The sequence below is a fragment of the Haemorhous mexicanus genome, chromosome W, assembly GCF_027477595.1.
Source record: "Haemorhous mexicanus isolate bHaeMex1 chromosome W, bHaeMex1.pri, whole genome shotgun sequence".
In the NCBI taxonomy this organism is placed as follows: Eukaryota; Metazoa; Chordata; class Aves; order Passeriformes; family Fringillidae; genus Haemorhous; species Haemorhous mexicanus.
Window position 1 is genome coordinate 2,358,266 of NC_082380.1, and position 18,226 is coordinate 2,376,491.

An 18,226-nucleotide genomic window follows, 5' to 3' on the forward strand; every position below is an offset into this window, starting at 1 on the left:
TCCCAGCAGGGCCCCTGAACCCAGGCCTTTATGCAATAAACCACAAGTTCCACAACCTGGCTTCAGAGACCTCTCATCTCTGTCCCTCCCGACCGTCCTACCCTCCGGCACTCCTACATTGGTGCAAACAGCAGATCTGCCACCCACTAGCATGGACTGAGCCTAACAATGCCTGCATTCCCACTTGTGGGTCTCCACCCAGGTGTTGCTTCGGGATCCTCTGGTTAGCGAGGTAATGAAATTAATTTACATTTGCATTTCAGCCATGGTTTTGTGGTTGTGTCACAGTGAAAAACACCAATCACTTGTTTTTAAAATTTTAAAAAGTTTAATGATAATAAAATGGTTATAAAAATAGTAATATAATTAAAGTAATAAAAATTTGAACAATTTGGATTAGGACAATATGAGACAAGAAAAACAAAGAGTTACGGACAGTCCGGGTACCTCTTTCTGGGCAAAATAAGCCTCAAAAAGGACACACGTTAACAGAGGATTAACCCTTAAGAGCAATAGCCTGTTGCATATTCATACATCTCATACATGATGCATAAATTCCATTCAAACAAAGGATTCTGTCTGGTCAGTGTCAACTTCTTCCTCTGAATCCTGACATCATCTTCAGGGCTGAGGGAGCCAGGAAGAAGTTTGTTTCTTCTGATAATGGAGAAATAAATTCTCTTTCTCTGAAAGATTTAGGTGTCCTGTGGCTGCTATCTGGTGCAAGTACCTCATTCCTTTCTTTAAAAAAATATCCCACATACACAGTTTCTATTTTAACTACAAAAGTTACCTTTTAACTACAAAACTACATTTACCATAGTATTAAAATGTTAATACAGCACTACTAATCAATCCAACATAATACATATAGTAAATATCTGTGTAGAGCCATATAATATGCACTTTTCACAGTCACCAAAAATGTCAGGGTAAATGAAACTCTCTAACACATTTTCTTTTAGAATTAGGTAGTAGGCATTACTTTATTCTGGCCAGGGTGCACAGGGATGGCTCCACCTACATGCACACGACTTTCAAAACTTTTCACTTATGTAATTATTTTTAGCAAACAAAGAAATTAATGTTCATTGGTTTTAAATTACATAATTATCTTCATTATTAGTTTTCTGTCTTCTATTGGTTATTGATTTCTTGCTTCTTATGCCAATCAGTCCATGTTTTTCAGTCTTTTTATTATCTTTTTCCCATACAGGGAGTCTCCAGCACTCAGGCTGAAATGTCTTTGTTAGTCTTTTCTTTATCTTCTGGTTACTCCAACATGTTCTCTAAGGGCTATAAATTCTGGATTCCAGGTGTCCAGCTTTTAACTCTCCCAGGCTTTGTTCACCAAAACTTATCAGGGTTAGAGTAGCAAAACTTAAAAGTTTCAGTAATCTAATAATCACACTTTAGCAATAAGAGTCTGAAAAGAAAGTTAGCTATGTGCTGGCCAGAGTGGAAAACTACACTGCTTGACTTCTTATGATCAATACACTGCTTATGATTAATTAAAACAATTTAAAAGGTAATTAAAGCCAGTAATTAGAAAAAATAATTAGAAAAGTTATATAATTTCCAACAGTTGTTCCAGCTGCCTGCCTGTGTCAAGTCACACGGTCAGTTTGAAGCCATTGCCTCATGCCCTTGTCCAAAGTCCCTCTCCAGCTCTCTTGTAGTCACTTTAGGTACTGGAAGGTGCTCTAAGTTCTCCTTGGAGCCTTCTCTTCTCCAGGCTTAACAACCCCAACTCTCTCAGCCTGTCTCCATAGCAGAGGTGCTCCAGCCCTCTGATAACCTTCATAGCCTCCTGTGGACTCGCTCCAACAGGTCAATATCCTCCCTATGTTGGGGCTCCAGAAATGTACACAGTCTTCCACATGGGGTCTCACAAGAGTGGAGTAGAGGGGCAGAATTCCTTCCTTTGACCTGCTGGTCACACTGCTTTGGATGCAGCCTAGAAAAAATAGTTGGGCTCCCACAAGTTGAAGCCGTGCAAATGTAACCCCAACAAACTCACAGTCCTGCAAATGCAAAGCCCCACAAATCCAATTGCAACAAATGCATTGGGCCAGACATGCAACTGCTTTTCTATTTTGCATCACCTCATACAGCTAAAGCAAACTCTGCAAAGGAATTAATCTGAAATTGAGAAGATTAATTTTTTTGTAACTAGAAGGCTACATCTTTATGCCTTTGTGGTGTTGGGCCACCATTAGAATACAAACAGAGGGGAAAAGGTTCATGAAATACCATATCCACTACAAAACACAACATATTTTTGCTAAACATGTGGGGTGTTTGGCGATGTGCTGGTTGAAATCATAAGACCTGAACAACAGGCCCTGAGCCAAAGTAGACTGCCAAAGACTACCGGAACCTGGGCTGGCTCTGTACACTCTGGTAGCCACGACAGGAGTAGGGAACAGCTGGGGACTGGGGTTTGCCCACAGCTGAACCTGAAGAGCTGCAAGCTCTACAGTGCATGCTGTTACAGCCACGGCAGGGACCAGGCAAAGAAGGAGGCTCTTTGTCTTGAGGTTCCACGGCAAAGTTTATTCCAGGTGGAAGGAGTAGGACAAAAAAGAACCCCTCACCCTAGTATACAGGGTTTTTTTGTTCAGATACAAACAGCTAACCAATAGGGAATCCTCAGGGGAGGAGTGAGCAGATTACATCAACACTGTGGGACCAATCAGGATAGGGGGAGGAGAGGGAAAGGTCACATGGGCCAATGGGGTGTCATGGATTAGGGGAGTTCCAAGTGGGTGTTTCAATCAGGGATTGGCCCAGGGGATGAGTGGCAGGGAACATTCAGGAAAAAGGGGCAGGGTTGCCTTGACAGGCAGGGAAGGGGCTAGAACAAAGGGAGGGTAATAGCTTGAGGAAAGCTTTAAGGGAGGGTACAACTTAGGGAAAAATCAACTTGGGGAAAATGTGGGGGGATAACAGAATGAACCATTTAACAATAACTTAATGAACTAAACATGAACCACAACAGTAGACCCCTAGATGAACCTTCCAACCAAATGTTATGTATATATTCACTCAGCTAAATATTGTTATGTGTGTTCATTTATTGGCAAAATATATATTTCCCTTTCCGTATCTAGAAACCAGACAAGGCCACATCTGGCCTTGTTAGGGGGATGTAGGATCAAAGACATCTCCCTTGGTTCCTCCTTGAGCTCTGGCCAGGCTTTGTGAGAAAGCCAACAGGAGAATGAAACTAGAATCTATGTCAGCTTGTTTGTTTAACAGTATAAAAGCTGGGCTACTATCACAGCAAAGTCAGGAAGCCTTGTGACAATCCTGCAAAGGTGGACGTACTGCAGGATTTCCCAGTTCCCGGGCATGGTTCTCCAGCCCTTCACTGTGATAGCTTCCCTCACCTGATGTTTAAAGGATGTCTGGATGAAGTGGTAAAGTATTAGGGTTGTGAAAAATGCAAATTTTATGATTGGCTTTTTGCAAATATTAAAATGACTATTATATGTGTTGTGTTAGAAAGTTATGCTGTATTAATTCTCTTAAGCAGTGTGTTAAATATAGTTTTAGGTTATAACAAAATGGTAAAATAGAAACTATGCTATGTAGGATACATTTTTTTCTAAAGAAAGGACTCACACCGAGATAGCAGTCACAGGACACCTAAATCTTTCTGAGAAGGAGAATTTATTGCTCCATTATCAGGAGAAACTAACTTCTTCCTGCCTTGCTCAGTCAGGATGACGCCGTTAGGATTAAGAGGAAGAAGTTGATTATGACCAGACAGAATCCTGTGTTTGAATGGAATTTATGCACCATGTATGAGATGTATGAATATGCAACAGGTTATTGTTTTTAAAGGTTAATCCTCTGTTAACGTGTCCTTTTTCGGGCTTATTCTTCCCAGAAAAAGGTACCTGGACGTCCGTAACTTTGGACAATTTGGATTAGGACAATATGACACAATAGAAACAAATTATTATTACTCTAATTATATTACTGTTTTTATAACCATTTTATTATCATTAAACTTTTTAAAATTTTAAAAACAAGTGATTGGCGTTTTTCACAGGGTAACTGGTCATGTATCTTTCTTAATCACTATAGGCATTCTTTTGTAGTAATGATTATGTGCATTGCTTATCCTTTTGTAATTCTTTGCAGTTTTGCATTATAGTAAATTACAGTATTCCTTAAACTGGTGTCTGTCTGTGTCCATGTCAGTGTCTCTGACGCTGCGCAACAGCAAAACCAAAATTGGTGTAGTTAGCAGGATTTCATGGATAGTCTGTTGCAAAAATTTAAATGCGCCCCTTCCCAGGCTGGAAAGGAGTGGACTCAAAAATTTTGGAAGGATAAAGAGAAAGTGGTGAATGTCCGGCTGATCAGAAGCGTAAAGAGGGAAAAGGCGAAGGTGCCCTTTGTGCACTTTTAGGAGCCTGTTTGTCTTGTGCACTATGAGAAGCTAAAGATTGACTTGTTTCTGAGCAGATTTCTGATGTAGAGTATACTTTTTTAAAGTCAGAAATTTAAGTTTTGAAGTCATCATTAGCCTTTAAGAGGGAAACAGGAGAAAAACTGGGAATCCAAGTTGTCGTGGTTTGAGGGGAAATAATTTTTTTTTTGGGATGGTTTGGTCACACCAATCGGTTTCCAGATTTTAATATTAGCACTTGGTTTGTCTACTGAGGGTATGGATACGCCTCTGAGAACAAAGGGGGTTAAAAACTGTGAACTCTCACTGGAAGTTCTTTTTGAGTTCCAGTCTGGGACAAGAGCAGACCTCCCCTGCCCAGCTCCGAGCTGGGCAGGGGTGGGGGAGGGGAGCCATGCAGCCAGAGGGAGGTAGGCCAGGCCTGGGCTGAAGGGTGGAGGAGAGCACTGCGAAGACTTCAGGCAGCCATCTCCCCATTCCCTCCCCCCCCCCGGAGGGAGAGAGAGAGAGCAGACTGTGCTTGTGATAGCACGGCTAGAGTGAAAGAGAAGGAAAGGGTGCCCAGCAGGGCAGCTAACCGTGAGAGTTCATAAACCAAACCGGCAGAGCCTAGGACTTTTAACTCTTCTTAAAACGATGGAAACCTTGCAAATGCTGATTCTTCTTGGAGTTGGTGAGATTGAGAGAAGTTGAAAAGAATTCTAAGTGAGAAAAGATGATGGAGTGGCTTTTGGCTGGACTTTTTTTAGATAACTATAGACAAAACCCTTGAGTTCCTGTGACACAGAGACTGCATCTAGGGGGAGGCAATGGCTCAGAGCCAGGAGAGTGCGGTGACGTGGAAGTGTGTGAACAGAGATGACGAGTGAGGAGGGTGGTGGTGGTGCCCTCCGTCTTCGAAGAAGAAGAAGAAGAAGATAATCTCTGTTCAAGAGACCCTTCAGCCCCAGGGGGTGAAACATGGGGGAGACAGGTGTCTTAAAAGGAGAGAGACTGTGCTCTTTTTTAGAACTGGACAAAGCATCCTTAAAAAAGAAAAACTTTAGAAGCAGCTCTGGTCAATGTGCAGTGGTGAGAGCACTAAACATAGAAAGAAGAGGTCACGATGGCAAAATGTTCTCCGGGCGGTGCCACACGTGACACAGAAACACGAGAAGTTTCGACTGTTTCCTGGGTGAAGTCTGTAGTGCAAGAGAGACTCCTCTCTTCTTGAAAAATTGAGAATTGATTATCCAAAGAGTAGTAACAGAATTAAGAAATTTAGTGGGGGGAGGAAGAAGAAATTTAGAAAGTTTCCATCCTGTGTTCTGTGTGTTTTTCCCTGTAGCTTTAAGTTAATAAAGTTTTTTTCTTTCAATTGTAAGTTAGAGCCTGCTCTGCTCTGTCTCTGATCACATCTCACAGTAGAGACCAAGAAAAAAAGTATTCTCATAGAAGCACTGGCATTTTGCCAAGCTCAGACCATGACACAAGTTCATAAATTTAGGATTAAAAATTATCATCTTAAAACTGAGGCTGACCACCTTAAAACTCTGCTCACTGCAGTGGAGCACAGAGAGAAACTGTTGCTGAAGAAATTGCATCCTGCTTTAGATATGTGACTCTGCAAATTGGTACATCATATAGACCCCAAGACTTGGGACAGGAATATTTACTGTGATTGTGATAATGATAAAACTGTAGAAAACCCTGATTTCAAATCTGATCAGGGTAACAATAAGATCTCACTCCTGTGTGTGAGAAACAACTGCTCACTTTGAAAATTTAAAAAGGTTTAACAAACCTTAACAAAAATACAGCAAAGGACTACATAAGGAAAAAGCTGCAGTGCTGGGAACTGCCCCTCGTGCATACCACATGGCTGGTTCATCTTCAAGATGGATGCTTAGTCTTTTATACCTCTGGGGGTTGCATCAGCCAGCCCTAGCCCCTCCCAAAGTCTGTCAGTCAGCTCTTCTTTGTCATTTATCAGTGGAAACTGTTTTCTTGTAACTTGATTGGAGATCAGGTGTTGCCATGCCATACCCCCTAAGCAACAAGCTTTTCCATTCCCAACTGCCCCATGCAAGGGACACACGTGCAGCCTTCTTTTTTACCTGTCCTAGAATATCCCGGCTGTGTGATGGTTGTAATACAGGGGGGGAAAAGGGAACTATGGGGAGAACAGAGGACATCTAAACTACAATAACATAACTATACATCACTAAAGCTTTTCTTAGTATTCACACAATAGTTATCTTTTAATTGCGAGAGCAAATCGTCTCATTATCCATCTATAACACTGTGCATATTATTCACTGGCCTCCGACAGAATTGGTAAAATTGCAGGAGAAATATTCAAACCATACCCAAAAACCAATTCAATCCAAGTGGCTGATTTGCAAAACCATTATGGCCATAAATCAGGTGAGATTAAAACCCCACAAATGGACTACTATCAATACATACGTAACAATTGTAGTATATGATAGAGATAATTCATGCTTTGTAACTGTATAAAAATTATAAGATCCAACCATGCCTCTGACCCCCATGGCCAGAAGCAGGGCTTTCCTTTCTATTCAAAGATTTCCTGGACTCACCCAGATAAAATCATGACTATTAACGAATGAATGAGTCCTTCCTGGGCAGTCAGCGGCCATTTCCCAGGAATGTCCAGAACATTCACAGAAGGCACCTGGAAGAGATTACATTGAGGACCTGCGATGTCTTGGCTACAATTGAAAAGAAGACCATTTCGAGGAGCTCAGACAGCCATCCAAACCTATGGACTAACTTTTGTATGGGTCTGAATCTGTATAGTCCCCATTATACATATGTAGGGACTTACAGAAATCTTAGGTCATATCTGCTTCAGGCAGAATAAACTGTATATAAGCTGGCTACCTGAAGCAGTTGGTGTGAAACTCTGGGGAGATGCTGACATTACGTCAGTTTGAACCAGGTTCACCCAGCGTCAAAGTCCGGGGTTGATGCTGTCTTGGCTGTGGCAGTTTTATAATATTCTATTTGGTTGTTTATCTAATAAATTTACAAAATTTTTTTATAAATTTGGCTGCCAATTTGATCATTTACTACACAATGGTCCATACATTTGGATTCCAGTTGGTTCTCATCAACAATAATACAATTTCTAATAGATAAAGAAGCACAGTATTAAATATTAATGCAGCAGGATACCAAGAAGCTGAGTGTACAATCTGGATGGCAAAGAGTTAAAATCACTGGAGTAAATGTAGCAAGCAGTATCTGCTGACCTGTTCCCCCCACAAGGAGTGGATGCTGGCTACTTGCTTTGCAATTAACGATCATAATGAAAACATATTGGGTTTTGATCTTCTGAATAGTCAAACCTGGCATTTACCAGATAGCAACATGTGGTCTTTCAGTTCAAATGATGACCCTAGCCCCCTCAAAAATTGGGAGGCTATAGTGCAGTTATTTCATAGAGCACCTGTACTCCCTAAAACAGAAATTCCTGCTGCAGCACAAAATGAAACTTCTGTAGTTAATGCTGACTTGAAAAGGCAGTCAGTGTTAACTGTTGGTTACTGGTGCTTAAATGCCAACACAGCTCCACTAACAGCTATGCTACCCAATATTCCAAACCTCACAGCTACAATACCAGAAGCCATGTAATTGAGTATTGACAGGGTGGTAATAGACTTGGAGGAATGAGGTATTATCACTCATTCACACTCTCCTCCTAATTCTCCTGTCTGTCCAGGAAAAGAGCTGGACAGACAGACATGTATTGGAATAAATCACGTGAGACTCCATTTTTCTTCATGTAGGAAAAAGCCCATCCTTTATTCACATAACTCATTTTTTACAGTTTTACAGACCTCATGTGTGACTCCAATTGGTGAGTAGCTTTCTTGCTAATTACTCTATTGGTTAATAAAAGGTATTTTACTTGTCCATCCAATCTCTCTATTCTTAAATTGTTTACATATTTTCTTCACTGATTCTCATGGGATAGGTTTAATGTTTATGCAGGTGCTAGTTGTTTTTCACCCAGGAATAGATTGTTATGTTAACGAACTATTCATACCAGGATTGTTTTCACATGGGAACTTGCAAAGTGCTAGCTGCACTTAGAAGAAATGACAGGTCAGCCATCGATCTAACAGAGCAGGCCTGATTTTAGGAGGCCTTTCTTTTATAATTTTTCTACCTGACTGCAGTAGTCGTGGTTTACAGTTTGTTGCAAACAATTGCATGCCAATACTGTGCCTTTAACCGCTGCTGTTCTAAATTTTGCAGAACTGGTAGCTCAACTTTGGAAAATGTCCCAGTCATGGATGGCAGCCCTGGATTCAAGAGATATGTTTTTGTGGAAGGGGCATATCTTTTATATCCAAGGTTTTCACTACTAGAACACAAGAAAAGGCAATTCATGCTTGCTTGGGAGTGCCATACACCTTTAACAGACTCCCGCAGGAGTATAAACATTCCCCCATGATTGCACATGTTCTACTTCTAAAATTTTACAGTCTCACTCTCTCCAAATAATCTGATCAGAGGAGACCCCCCCCTTGATATTGCAGGGGAAGCTGCAACAGTCATCTGGTAAGCACTTTGTGAATTAGAAGTTTAGATTCCACCTGAATCTCAAAACCTACTTTTTCATTAACACTGCCAGTTGCATTTTCAACCGAGCATATATCCTTTCTTTTCTGTTTCACAGGAATGCTGAATGAACTGCATATGGATGGATGGATTAGGCTACACCAAACTTGAATGTATACAAGAAATTCTGTCATTAGTTTGGTCTGTAATACTATTTCTGCTATGCATAATTATCCGGAAACTGAAATTTGTTTATCAGACATCCAAATCAGATTGTTGGTACAATTTCACTTTGCAAAACTTGTGCTTGCATTTTGTTCATGGGGAAAACAGAGTATAGGAATTCCTAATTGTAGAATGTAAATTCTGAAATTTGTGTACGAAGTGGCGGCCATGGATAGAAGAGTATGTACTTCTAAAAATACCTATGCCTAACCTAAATTTCTTTACAGTGGCACTGCACAGCAACATCACCTTTTACGGGCAAGAGTGGATCATCACAGATGAGAGTGGAAATTGACACATACCATCTCTAAAGAGAATTAAAGGAGACATCATTTTGATAAGATGCCAAATTGAAAATAGTCTTAAATACAGGACAACACTCTTACAAATTGTTCTAAGTTATGTAGAAGGAAAAGGTGTTGCAAATAATGCTGAACAACATACAGACCTACTCTTTTAAGCATGAGTGCTGGCCCACCTTTAAAATATTCCATCCCAACTCCTGTGATGTGTCTCTGGACACACCCCAACTCTTGGCTTAGCTTGGGAGCTTGGGTCTTCGATTTGAAATTGTTGAAGAGCCATATTTACCAACTCCACCTCCTATCAAACTGTCTTCTTACATCTATAACATTGGTCCTTACTTAATAAAAAATTACCTTCGTTTAAAAGACAAATGTGTGCCAAGGAAGGTGGAAACCTTACTGGAATGGAAAGAAGACCCCTTCCTCCACATTGTTATATCTTCAAAAATTACAGGACTTCCAAGGAAAAATGTCAGAAAAGAAATAACAGTTCTTTACTAGAAAATATATATAACAGAACAGAGCAAACAGCAAAACAATAACAGAAGTTTCCCACCCATTAAGCACTGTTTCCCCTTTGGTGTAGTTATGACCATGGCTGGCAGGTGGGCGCTAGCAGCTTAGGTGAGGCAAAAGGGTGCAGTAGCTTTTTCGTGGCCAGCAGGGGGTGCTCCAATGCAAGTTCGGGACATCCACAGGGATGATAGCGGCTCAGATGAGAAGGAAGAGGTGGGGGAGAAAGGGGTAATCCTCTGGGCACTCACACAGACTGTGCTGCTCTCCTGGCACTGGCAGCCACCCAAGTCTCAGTCAGTGGAGCAGCCGGGACTCTCTTGCAAGCAATGGACTTACAAGCAGGCAGCAAGGAGAGCTCCACAGCAATTTTGAAACTGTTGTGCAGGAGCAGTCCAAGGCAAAAAAACCACATGACCCCATCTGCTCCCAGCCGGGAAAAAACTATTCACATCCAGATAAGAACTGCCAAACCTTTGTTCCCCTCGACTCTCCAAACCATTTCAGCAGTATGACAGAGTATTCACCTAGAAAATCACCACCTCCCCCCCTTTCCAGCATATTTTCCAGATGACAGATGGGAAAAAATTCCCTGAGAAACCTAACCAACAACAAAAAAAATACAGGCCAAGAGCAACTGTTTGTCTTGGTTTGGATAAGACAGGTGCCTGCTAAAGAAGGCAGGAGCTTCCCCTGAAATGGAGAATGCAAACCCTCCCCACCCCTCTAAATTGCTATGAATTTTAAATTAAGGGGCTCTCAGGCAACAAAAAAATACGGGAGCAGGAAATAACAGTTCTTTAATAGGGAATGGGGGAAAAAACATAAAATGATAAAATAAAAACAATGCAGTACACTAAAATGACAGAGTCAGAACTCAACCTGACACCCTGTTGGTCAGGGTGCTGGCAGCAGTCCAATTGGAAAAGTGGCTGCAGTCCTCCTGAGGTGTCAGGTGTGGTTCTGTTGGAGCAGGGGGTCCTGTAGAAAAAGGGTGATTCTTCCTCCGCAGATCCGTGGAAGTAGAAGCAGCTGCTGTTCCTCTGGTGAATCCAGTGGAGAAGCTGTGCTGGTGTGTCAGAATCTCCTGATTATATCTGGATAGCAATGCTCGGCTCCTCCCTCTGGGCGGAGCATCTCACAATGGGATGTTACAGTTCTTATCAGCCATGCAGTGACATTCAATAGCCTCTTATCACGGGATGCCCCCTGCTGAGGGAGGAGTGATTGTGATCTCTCAGGGAGAGAGATAAGGGGAAATTGCCCACTTAACACCTAGACAACTGCCATACAGATGGTAATAGAATACATCCTGCCTTGCAATCCAGAACACTGTTATTTAACCCAACATTGTCTCTCAAATGAGTTAAGCTGTTAATGCAGAATAATGTTTCCACAATCCAACCAGTTTGCTCACCATTCCTGAAAACTTCTTATGCAGGGTGGACAGCATGGTTGCATAATTGAGTCCTCACTTCCTCCAGGTGAACCAGAAGGAATAGTGACTGGCATCCTGGAAACAGGATTGGGAGCTCTAAATGGCATAGACTCTGAGGTACTAATGAACAAACTAGTCAATTGCCAGTGAATTAAATAAACTGAAACAGTCACTGAAACTGTGGGGAAAATAAAAAAACTGTAAAAATGACCATATAATATTGGCTTTCTCATTTATGTATTAGCTTTTGCATGTTGTTATTTATCATAAGTATTTAGATATGGCACAAATTATAACTCCTTTTAGCTGCTTGTTAATATAACATAATCTATCAGTTTAAGTATTGTGAGGAATGGCTACTCACTTTTAATATTTTTAGAAAGGTTTATTAAACCTTATAAAAAATGCAACAGAAGACTGAATAGAGAAAATGTTACGGCTCTGGGAGCAAAGGATTTTCTCCACCATGTGCTCACCCACACAATGGAGGTTTCGCCTTTTAACCCTTTAACCCCTCCCAAGGTTCTGTCCATCGACCCCTTCTTTGCTGTCCAGTGGTGGAGATCACTTCCTCAAATCCTGATTGGAGGTCAGATGTCGCCATAGTGACAAGCCAACCCTCCCAGATGTCCCAACCCCAGCTGTCTCTTGATAAGAACTCGAGGGGGTAAAACATAACTATAAATCTATAAAACTTTTTTAACCGATATACATGATATTTGCCTGTTAATTGTGAGAAACAATCATTGCATTACTCATCTATCACAATCCCCTCTTTTCCTTTTCTACAGATTATTTGGCTCGAACAATTTAACCCAATGAGTCATACTAGCATCTGTTGATTTGGGCAAGGACAGAGGGAACCAAAGGGAAAAGAAACAAAAACTTCCTTAGACACCCTTATTCAGAATGAACAAAAGGTCATTACAGAGGTCTGGTATGGCTTTTACCCCCATCTACCTTGCCTATGGGGTTGCTACCCATAGGAGGTGTCTTAGTGGTGAGTACAGAGGCCAACTCGGTCTTGCCCTCCAGTCTCTTTTGTATTCAAAGACAGCTGGGGAATTACAGAGGTCTGGTATGGCCTTTTGTCCCTACCTTACCATGCCTATGGGGGTGCTACCCGCAGCAGGGCTATGGGGTCTTCTCAGTAGCAAACAAAGGGGCCAACCCAGTCTTGCCCTCCTTCCTTTGTCTTATTTCCTTAAGGAAGCTGTCCCATTACCTTTTTAGGGTCCCTTGTGTACTTTCCCTCAACAGTTGCTCATAATTCTTCCTCATTAAAACATTAAAAAAAACCCAACCAAACAAAAAAACAACAGTTCTTAGGCTGGCTGGTGAAAGCTTGATTCTATATTTTGGGTGTCTTGGTGTTTTCCTGGTTGTCTCTTGGTCTCTGCTTGAGAGTCAATTTCGTTTCCCCTGGCCTGGATGTTACAGTCCATTCCTTGGGTTCTTCTACTGGGCCTTTAACTCTGTTGGCATGAGTCCATCCCCGCTCTGCAGTTTGCACGGCCGATTTGGTGGTGAGTAGTACCTGAAAGGGACCTTCCCACTGAGGAGTTAGAGGCTGATCTTTCCATGACTTAATCATCACCCAATTCCCAGGATTAATATTATGGATTCTGAAATTCAGAGTGGTAATTTGAGGAATTGCCCCTTTATGTCTTATCCCTTCTAAGGTTTGTGCTATAGACATAACATATTTTTTGGCATTGGTTTGCCCTTCCTCATAGGTGGCAGCCTTCTGGGGTGAGGTTAGGAAGGGTAACCCAAACATAATTTCATAGGGTGACATCCCCAAATCTGACTGGGGTTGGGTTCTAATTCTTAATAAGGCCAAAGGGAGACATCTTATCCATGACATTTGGGTTTCAATCATTAACTTAACTAAAGCTCTTTTAAGAGTTTGATTCATTCTCTCAATCCAACCAGAACTCTGTGGATGCCATGGAGTGTGTAACTCCCATTTCACTCCCAGGGCTTGAACAACTTTCTGCAGTATCTTTAATGTGAAATGAGTTCCCAGGTCTGAATCAATCCTCTTTACCATCCCATATCAGGGAATGATTGATTCTAGAAGTGTTTTACTCACAACATTGGAATTGGCTTTAACAGTGGGTACCACCTCTACCCAATGAGTTAAGTGATCTACTATCACTAGCAAAAACTTCCACCGTTGTACCTGGGGAAGCTCAGTAAAATCTACTTGTGATGTTGCACCCCGATCGCGGGAGGAGCGGTGGTGCCAGTCGCCCTGGTGCTCCGATCCCCTTTCGCTCTCGACACGCATCAGGAGTGGCCGCGTCCCACCTCAGCCACCAGCAGACAGGCTCGCAGTTCGGACACTGGCTGGGGTCCCAGACCAACAGGTCTGGACGATAAATGTGGACCCACATCTAAGGATCGAGGTAAAGGAAGAAGGAAGGGCTCTTTGCTTGCATCTCCAAGCTGCCTTTATTCTTTCCCATGACGGGAGCAGCCCAGGTGCTGCAGTGCCGCGGCTCGAAGGGGAGCAGCGTCAAAAGAGCGTGAAACAAAGAAATAGGGCAGCTTTTGGGGGGGGGGGTCAGTTTCCTGGGAGGAGACCGTCTAACAAATCAAGGGCTAGATAGGAGGGGTATGGGGGGGATAAATGCAAACATAAAACCAGTAGAAAAGGGGAAGGGAAAGGGGCATACCAATGAGTGAAGGGAAATATCATAACTGACAACAAATCTTCTGGATAAATGGGTGTAGCAAATTATGACAGGCTGCAGGGGCAGGATTTTGGAGGATAGACAGGGAAGGATCTGGAATTATCATAACTGCCACAGGGAAAAGGCAGGAAGACAGGTGGTAAACAACTTTTGGGAGAGACTAAACATATAATCTTCAAAACCCCACTGCCACATACTTGGATGTTCTGAAAGGACCTTAAGGTTAGTTGTCTCCGTCCCCTGGGTGATATCCCCATGACTTTCTTATTTACTTGTTGACATATCACACACTGTTCAGTCACCTGCTTAGCTATTCCAAAAATTCCTATGCATCCCAAATCCCTTAGAAATTGATCACTTAGCCCTTGTGTACCCCAATGTGTTGTGCCTTGTATGCCTTCCAGCATTTTCCTGGCAAGGGGCTTATTCAACATTTGTCTACCATCTGCTAATCTCCACTTCCCTTCTTTATCTTTCTTGGCTCCTATTTTGAGGAGTTCTTCCTCTTCTGCCCCACTAAACACCGTGACTTCTCGTATTTCTCCCATGGGGGTTAACACCATCATTAGCTTTTCTGTCCCTGATTCCACTGCCTTTTTAGCTTCCAAATCCACTAAACTGTTCCCTCGCCCCTCTTGAGTCACCCCTTTTTGATGCCCTTTAACATATACCACTGCTACTTCCTCTGGTAACTGTAAGGTTTCTAACACTTCTAAAACAAGTTTTTCGTGAATCAGTCCCTTTCCCTTTGAATTTAATAGCCCACTCTATTCCCAAATTTTTCCAAATGTATGCACTACTCCAAAAGCATATTTTGAGTCTATTTATTGATCCCCTTTTCTGTGCTAATATTTCCAGAGCTCGTTTTAGGGCATACAACTCACACGCTTGGGCTGACCAGCTGGAAGTTAAATTTCCCTTTTCTATGGCTACTAACCCTTCATCTACTGTAGTGTACCCCAATACCCGGTGCCCCTGGATTACTTTTGAAGATCCATCGATATACAGTCGTTTCCCTCCTTGGAGTGGTTGATCTGTTAGGTCCTCTCTTACTCTAGTTTGATAGTTTATAATTTCTAGACATTTATGTATTAATTCCTCACCTGGTTCCCCATATAAAAACTGGGCAGGGCTGAGTTGATTACTCAGGATTAGCTCTAAATCACTATTTATTAAGCTGGCTTCATACTTTTGCACTTGGGAATCAGTGAGTCATTTCTCAGCCTTTTGGCTTAGGATACTTCTAACTGAGTGAGTGTCCCGGCCTCCTGCTGAGAGCTGGTTTGCCCCTGAGCAGGCAGCACAGGCCGGATAGCTCAGTCCTTTATGGGGACAGACTGCCCGAAACCCAAGCTGCTCTCAGCCGCTGGCTACCATTAGCAAGCATAAGGTTTATCAGCTCTTTTTAGTGATTTTCAGCTCTTTTGGGTTCAGCTCTTTTGCTTGCTAAGGCACTGCAAGCCGGCTGGCAGACGCAGGGTGGGAGAGGAGAAGGCAATCCTGGCGTTCCCCAGCGATGTATTGGGGTCTGTGAAGGGTTCCAGCAATGGCTCTTCTAACTAGAATGGGCTAAAACAGCCCATTATATAGGTTCAGGGGGGATCAGAAATTGTCCAATAGCAGGGGTTAAGGAGAAGTGACCTATGGGGTTACAGAGAGATAAGCTGGGGTCCGAAAAGCAGAAGAGAGGGGCTAGCCATTCACCGTGACTTGGCACTTCTTATCTTTAGGGTTCTGCCCTCCACGGAGCCCTAGCAGGCCCGGAGCCTGCTACAACTCCACTTTCTGTTTTTAGAAAAAAGACATTCCCTATAGTTCTTTTGAAACAGTGAACAAGGCATGAGAACACAGCTAATACAACAACAACTACAAGGAGAATCCACAACATTTCCTTAACCAAAGATGCAACCCATCCTGTTAATCCCCATTGACCGAAAAGGTCATTGACCCAGTCTGGGGTTTTTTCTACTTTCAAGTCCTTCACGAGTTCTTTCAGTTTCTTGATGTTCACATGGATGGATTCCGACCGTGAAGAGAGATTGAAGCAGCACATCCCTTCGAAGTTATCACAGCCATGTCCGTGGGCAAGCAGCAGGAAGTCAATCACAGCTCGATTCTGGAGAGAAGCATGTCTTGTGGTTTCTTCTTCCTTTAAGAGATTGCTCAGGGCAGCCAATGTAGCGTTAGCGTGTTTACTGAGCCAGCACCCGAGGTGATTTATTTCACCGAGGGCTTCAGCTGCAGCTACCCATGGTAAGAATAGGGAGACAGCAATCTTTTTTGGTTTGTTCCAATAGTATAATTTGGGATCACAATTTTCATCAAATTCAGTGTAGGACCTTTTGTGGCGTTTTGATTCACTTTCTTTTTTCCAATTATGTAACAGGGTGATATTTGGAGTGAGGGTAGAAAGTTTTCCAAGGGTACAGGGACCTCCCTGGACTCGGGAGGGGATCCCAGCCCATACTCTGTCACCACAGATGAGAAACATTCCCTTGGGTAATACTTTGGGGTGGAGAGAGGACACAGAGATCACACGAGCAGTGTAATTACACCAGTTGGGATAGTTATAGGCTTTGTTAATGGGTGATAGGTTTTTTTCGGTATGTGTTTTTTGTCTGGTCAATTTCTGGCCAATTATTTTTTGGGCATCTAAAGTAAAATTTGACACAGTATGTGGCCTTAGAGGACCCCAACAGGTCCAATTCTTGGGGTTCCTCTAGAGCATTGGGCAGCATTTTTGTCCACTCGTCCCAAATATCTACCAGGTTGGGTCTCTTACCTGTGGTGTGGAGGAGTTTTGAATTGTAGACAGGCCAATCATCTGCTACGAAGGGGATTCCTACTAGACATGTGGAAAATGGGTTATCAATCCTTCCCATGGATAACCACATGTTATCCTGTTTTAATGTCTTTGCTAAGGTTACCCAAACATTATGGCTAGGCTGTGGGCTAATCCAGCCGAAGGCATGTGGTACGGTGAAGAACATCCAGGCAGCAGTGAGGACAGCACCAACGGAGATATTTTTCATCTTTGAAAAGGAATGGGACTTTTGATAGGGAATATAAGCAAAATTTGTTATCTTTATGATGGGAGGGGAGGGTTTTCTCCCTTTTTTTCTTTTCTCTGTTTCTTCCCCTCCTCCCCCCTTTTTTTTCTTTTTATTTCTAAGCTAAGGCTGGGGGGGGTGAGTATAAGGTTAAGGGGTTTTGAAAAGAGTTAGGAAAAGGGAATAAAAGGGTTTTTTGGGGTAGAAAAGGGGTAACAACATATAATTCAGAGAACACTTTTGTGTTCAGGCTATCTTTGGCTTATGGTTTGATGCAGCAGAATGTTATTCAGCTTTCTATTTTGTCTGCTGTCGCATGATGGGGCGGTCTGTTCTTCTGTTTGTGGGTATTTGGCGACATCTTCGTCTTCAGGCAGAACTGGTTTGTTTTTGAGGAGGTCTTGTGTTTGACTCAGGAGAATTCTTGTCACCGTTTGTAGTGTTTGCAGTGCCTAGGTATGGTTTTATATTTTTTCCTGGGTACCATCTTGGACCAGATGGTAGTAGAACACACGCATACCCTCTTCCCCAGGTAATCAACTGAAAAGGCCCAGAAATTTGGTGTGTGTCGGGGTCCTTCACGAGCACGGGTGGTTTCTCAGTGAGCTTTGCTTGGGTGGTATTTGCAAAGTGGCGAAGTATTGGGGGGGTCCGGCTCTGTTGCTGTACAGTTTAGGAAGTTGATGACATACAGAGCCTTGAAAAGTCTTTCCACTGGAGATGTGATTCTCGTGTCTATGTTCTGTTGATTGAGGACTCTTTTGAGGGTTTGATGTGTCCTTTCCATGATGGATTGTCCTGTGGGGTTTGCAGATATGCCCGTCTTGTGTGCTATTCCCCATTCACCGAAGAACTCCTTTAACTTATGGGAGGTATAGGCAGGTCCATTATCTGTTTTGATCTCCTTTGGTACTCCTAGGGTGGCAAAGGCAAGGAGGAAATGTTTTATTGTGTGCTGCATGGTTTCCCCTAGATATGATGATGCAAATACCGCTCCTGAA